General features: G+C 47.6%; 1 protein-coding gene across 4 annotated transcripts in view; it reads left to right on the top strand.

Moving 5' to 3' along the window:
- The first annotated feature begins 989 nt into the window (after positions 1-989).
- Positions 990-6,022, top strand: part of AZIN2 (antizyme inhibitor 2) — a 59,233-nt gene continuing 54,200 nt past the window's right edge. The window contains exons 1-2 of one of the 4 annotated variants that reach the window (XM_046663257.1): positions 1,057-1,241; positions 1,732-1,746. The gene's annotated coding sequence lies outside the window, so the exon portion shown is untranslated. Of the gene's footprint in view, positions 1,032-1,056; positions 1,242-1,731; positions 1,747-3,512; positions 3,643-6,022 lie in introns of those variants that run through there. The other 3 variants (XM_046663259.1, XM_046663255.1, XM_046663260.1) reach the window with 3 other exon arrangements.

Genomic DNA, 6,022 nt, shown 5'->3' with positions numbered 1-6,022 from the left:
GCCACGCACGCCCCGCTTGCTGCTCACACTGGCCCGTCGCCACGTCCGTCAGGCCGCTCCGCCCGCCCCTTTGCCAGACGGACACTTCAACCTGCCAACCATGTGGCGATACTGGGGAATACTGCTTTTGATTGGACAGAATTGGTGCCGGAGTAAGGAAGGGGCGGGCCATCAAGGACCGAGGTGGGTGGGGCTCACGGCGGGTGTGCGGAGTGGGCGGGAAAACGTGGAGCCCGGGGAGAGGCCCCGCTGGGAGTTCTAGTTAGGCTTTGACAGTTAATGACACCGGAAACTCCGGTAAGTCCTATGAAATTGCCCGCGGGAGTGTAAGTGGGTGAAATTAGTCTTCGAAAGCAAATTGACAATATGTATCAAATATCCTTTGGTCCAGCAATGCCACTTGCAAGAATTCAAAGGACATAATCAAGGGTGTGCTGAAAAAGTTGTGTGACAAAGATATTAATTGTAGCACTTATAACAGCCAAAAAGCCCAAAACAAACCAACCAAAAAACTAAGGCAATATCCCAAATGTTCAGCAATGAGAGATTGGTTAAATAAATTGCAACAAACTTTTATACTTGTATCCTGCCATTGTTTAAGATTTTTAATAACGTGGGAAAATATTCACCAAACAGTTACAACAAAATCCCAATTTTGTTTGATAGTTTCAAGTGATGATCTCTGTATAGTGTGACTACAGGAACTTCTCCCCTTCTCTGTGCATTTTTATAATTTCAAAAAGTTCTATGATGAATTCTGTAATAAACAGATATTACTTTATAATAAGAAAATGACCTTTTAAGTCAGGAAAAGGTAGTTTTTCTCAAAAGAGCTGACTGTCTCTTGGACAGGCAAATAGTTTCTGCAGCTTTTTGGTGTGTGAAAGTTTCCTCCACACCCCCTATGAAGCAAGCCCTGAGTCCTTGGCAAGACCTGCCCCAACGGCCCCATTGGACCTTTTGTGGAGAGTGTGATTATGAAAGAATTATGTTTCCCCACAGGCTCAGAGCAACTCATTTTCTCCATCCTGGTAAGGAATTTGCTATCCCTTCAGCTCGGTCTCTTCTATTTTACCTCATAGAAGAAGTTAACATTCCTTCCTCATCTCCACACTGGAGTTCTACAAGGTGCCTGACCTTGAAGGCAGGAGGGATGGTCACCCCTATTTTCCAGGAAGATATGTAGTGACCAGCCTAAAGTCACACAGTAGCAGCATCACAGTTAACACTGGAGATGACAGGTTGGTGCCCCAGAGAGCATGGGGTTTGTGGGGGTGGGGGTGAGGGTGGGGAGCAAGAGTATTTGCTCTGACAGATGCCTCTATGTGGCCAAAGTTTGCTTTGATCCAAGAAGATCAGAGTTTATCGAGGTTTGCTGTTCCCGGGGCACCAGGCAAGGGCCATAGAGAAGCCTTCTCCTTCTACCACCAGTCCCTACAGTGATTCTGACCAAGCCTGGACGCCCCGGGAAGGAAAACAACTAGGACCACATATAAATATACAAAATCTAAAGTTTATTCATTCAATTTCTTAAATGTCCTAGTCTTTGGGGCATACTAAGGCCCACAAAGGAGATATTTACAGCCCAGGGGAAGGAGGGAATACCTCATTCATTTATTCACTTAACTACTAATTTTTAATAATAGCTGCTACCATCTACCTATTATTGGGTACTGGGTGCCAGCACTGTGCTAAGCACTTTACATACATTGTCTCATTTAATTCTCGCAGCAAACTGTATAAGAGGTAAGTACTTTATTTTCTGCTTTTTTTTTTTTAAATAGGGGAAACTAAGGCACAGAGAAGTTAGCTTGTGGCTGAGAAGATTTGAGCTCAGGTCTGTCTGACTGGCTGGTGCCCAGCACTGCCGGGCGACAAGACAGGCAGTTTCTGCAGGCATGGGACTCACAGTGCGGCTGGTTCCAGCTAGAGGGATCATGGAGGTGTCTGTGAAAGAGAAGGTCCTTGAAGGATACAGAGCATTTGGCTTTGGGATAGGGGACTTTTCAGCCAGGACATTTCAGAGCAAACCATCAGAGGTGAGAGAGAGTAGGGTGTGCTGTGGATTTTGTTCCTTGGGCTTTGGGGATTCTGGAAGTTTCTTAGGAAGGACAGTCATGACCAGATGCACATTTTATAAAGATTGCTTGCAGGACACACTGGAGAGGAGAGAAAGAGATGACTACAGACAAGCTAGGAACTATTTCTGCCAGTGTTTGGTTGCAGGCAGAATAATTCCCCTCCCCCTGCCGCCAAAGATGTCCACATCCCTGGAACTTGTGACCATGTTCCCTTACATGGCAAAAGGGACTTTGCAGATGTGATTAAGTTAAGGATTGTGAGATGGACAGATTATCCTGGATTATCTGGATGGGCCCGTTATAATCACAAATGTCCTCATAAGGGTGAGAGGGAGGCAGGAGAGCCAGAGAAGGAGACGCAATGACACAAGCAGAGGTCAGAGTGGTGTGATTGCTGACTGGGGACCACAAGTCAAGAAATGATGGTGGCCTCTGAAGCTGGAAAAGCAAGGAAAGAGATTCTCCCTTAGAGCTTCCAGAAGGAACACACCTCCTGCTGACATCTTGATTTTAGCCCCATAAGAATCATTTGGACTTCTGACCTCCAGAATTGTGAGCTAATAGATTTATGCTGCTCTAAGCCACCAAATTGGTGATAATTTGTTACAGCAGCAGTAGAAACTAACACATGTTCTCTGGATGTAAGCAACAGAAACAGACTCTGGCTACATTAAGTGAGAAAGGAATTCATTGGGAGGACACAGTTGTACAACGAGCAGCCTCGGGAAAGATAAGAGCCAGAGCTGCTTGGAGTAATCCAGATGTCAGAAGCAAGTGGACAGGGCTGAGGGGAATATTTGGTCCCTTCTCTGGCTTTTTCCACATGGAGGGACCCCTTTTAGAGCAATACTCTTGCTTCTTGACTTACCCCCTCACTCATCGGTCCTCCCCAAAGGAGGAGGAGAGACTTATCTGATGGGGGAGTTTAGGGAGAGTGAATGGAGGTCAACACAGCTCTTCCTCCCTCTTTCTGTTTCAGATCTGCCTGTCCACAAGAGCCATGTTTTTTTTGCTCTCTTCCTCCACGCTCTAAATTTCCCAGAGTCTGACCTTCGCAGGGAAGACTATGGTTTTCCAACACTGCCTGCCACTTAGTGGAGAAGATTAATTTGGGGGTTCAGGATTAGTAAGCCCACTTGTCCTTCAGACCTGAAAGTACATCTCTATCAGCTTCGTCAGTATTAAAGGTGGTATTTTGATCTCCCTCTGCCCTACTTCTGTAGCTCTCTCTCATTTGGTTCTAAACTTGGGTGAGGATACTCCAAAACCCGACAATTTCTCATGGATGCTGTGATTGGACTGACTCAGCTCAACTGTTTTCTGTATCTATGTAATTCTACTCAAGATTCAGAGTCCTGGCTTGGCTTGGATCTCATGTTCACCTCCTGGCAAAAGTGGAGAGTACCTTGATCCACAGTTCCCTCACTCTGCAAGGAATGGGAAAAGTAGCTCCCCAAAAGCGAATAATGACAGTTTCCAAAATAAGAAGGGAAGAGCTATTGGGCATGGAGAAACAACAGATGTCCACTGCAGGGAGCTATTGCAAATGTCCTGGAGAAAGGTAATGAGGGACCGGACTATGGAGGTAGAATTAATGGGACCTGACAACAGACCAGATGGGGATAAGAATGTCCAAGTCTTAGGGCAAGGTGAGCAGGGGGATGGTGGTGCCATCAATATTCATCTCACTCGTTCTTTAATTGATTCATTCAATATACATTCAGTAAGCACATACTATGTTCCCGGTATTGTGCTTGGTGCTAGGGATCTAGTGGTGAAGAGAGAAGGCAGGGTATCCACCATGATAGAACTTGCAGTCAAGTGGGGAAAAAGGCAAGTAAGATGGCGGTTTCAGTACAGTGATGGAGGCTGAGCTGGGGAAGGTACAGGCTGTGGTGGAAATACAATGGAGGGGCACCTAGCCTGGATTTGAGGGGCAGTGACATCTAAGAGAGATGAAACCTCAAAGATGAGAAGGAATTGCCTAGCAAAGAGCAAGGGGACAAAGAGAACAGGGCGTGCAAAGGGCTGGAGGCAAGAGAGACTACGACAAGTTGAGGGGAACTGTGGTACTCAGTAGAGGGATGCCTCTCTGATGTCGTGGAAATTCTATACTGCCAAGGGCTTGCGGGAAACAGCCCTGTCTCACCCTACAGGAGCTGAAAGGGTGGAATCTTGCCTGCCTTCCTGGCAACTGGGAAGGGAGCACATGACCAGGCCCAACTAGTGGGACCTTCCTGCCCAGGACTTTGACCTTTGAGGGAGAGAGGCGAAGTAGCACGGCCTGTTTTCGGAGAGGAGGGGAGAGTCCAGCAGCAGTGGGTGCCAATGGCCGGCAGTGGCTGTCCAACCAGATGTTTCCTGTGCCGTGGCTTTGCTTGTGTTCCTAGACTAATTGCTTTTGGTTCCCATCCATGTTTGGAATTCATGAGCACCCCATATTATTCAGTAAATTCCTTCACTGTTTAGGTTAGCCACTGAGAACCCTGACTGGTACAGAGCTGAGAGAGGGTCAGCCCGGCTGGAGTTATAACTTGAGAGGACAACGGAAGAAAGAAGAGGGCAAGGAGGGAGGGACCTATGGGGAGTTTTCCGGGGTGCTTCCAGGGAAGGCTTTCCCCTCCAGTAAAAGGAGAGATGCCTAGGAGGAAAAGCTTCCTTCCTGCCTGCCTTTGAATGTTGAAGGAGGATGCAACGTTTAGTCTAGCAGCCATCTTGGGACCATGAGGGGAGAGCCAAGAGACTCAGAGAGAAGCTGACCCAGAGTCTGACATCACTGAGCTGCTGACTGAAACAACCTGGGTATCACCTTCCTCTAGACTTCTTGTGATGGGAGATAAACCCCTGCTCTTCAAGCCACATTTATTTGGGTATTCTGGTACCTGCCGCTGAAAGTACCCCTGTGACACTGCAAGTCACCTAACCCCTCTGGGCCTCAGTTTCTCTTTGCAAAGTGAGGATGATGACACTGGTCTCACAGGATCATAGTGAATATCAGATTAGATAATGGGCATGAAGTATTTCACGTAGCACCTTACTCACAGTAAGCACTCAGTAAGTGTTAACTATTACTACCTGCGTCAAAACCATGGCCAATGAGTTTGTCCCAGGAGAGGGTAGAGAGTAGGAGAATGAAGACTAAATGTGGGGAACCAGCACTTGAGGGGGAAGATGTGCCAGCAAAGGAGTCAGAGAATGATTAAAAAGTTAAGAGGAGGGGCCAGCCCAGTGGTGCAGCAGTTAAGTTTGCACGTTCCACTTTGGTGGCCCGGGGTTTGCTGGTTCAGATCCTGGGTGCAGACCTACACACCGCTTGCCAAGCCATGCTGTGGCAGGCGTCCCACACATAAAGTAGAGGAAAATGGGCACGGACGGTAGCTCAGGGCCAGTCTTCCTCAGCAAAAAGAGGAAGATTGGTGGCAGATGTTAGCTCAGGGCTAATCTTCCTCAAAAAAAAAAAAAGAGTTAAGAGGAAAATTTGAAATTTCATTCTACTCACCATTCCCATCTTCATCTGGAAAACTCCCACTCATCCTTTAAAGTCCAGTTTTTTGTTTTTTTTTAATGATTGGCACCTGGGCTAACAACTGTTGCCAATCTTTTTTTTTTTTTTCTGCTTTTATCTCCCCCACCCCCCCCCCCCCCCCCCCACAGTTGTATATCTTAGTTGCACGTCCTTCTAGTTGTGGGATGTGGGATGCCGCCTCAACGTGGCCTGACAAGCAGTGCCATGTCCGTGCCCAGGATCCGAACCCTGGGCCGCCATGGCGGAGCGCGTGAACTTAACCACTCGGCCATGGAGCCGGCCCCTAAAGTCCAGTTTAAATATCTCCTTCTCTGTGAAGTCTTCCTCGGTGCTCGACCCACAGCCTCACTCTGAGTTAGGTGTCCTAATGCTCTGGCTCCCACACCACGCCCTTCTTTTCTTGCACTGGTCATGA

This window comes from Equus quagga, chromosome 5 (assembly GCF_021613505.1).
Source record: "Equus quagga isolate Etosha38 chromosome 5, UCLA_HA_Equagga_1.0, whole genome shotgun sequence".
In the NCBI taxonomy this organism is placed as follows: Eukaryota; Metazoa; Chordata; class Mammalia; order Perissodactyla; family Equidae; genus Equus; species Equus quagga.
The sequence above is the reverse complement of the archived record's forward strand: the minus strand, read 5'-3'. Positions and strand labels throughout refer to the sequence as shown.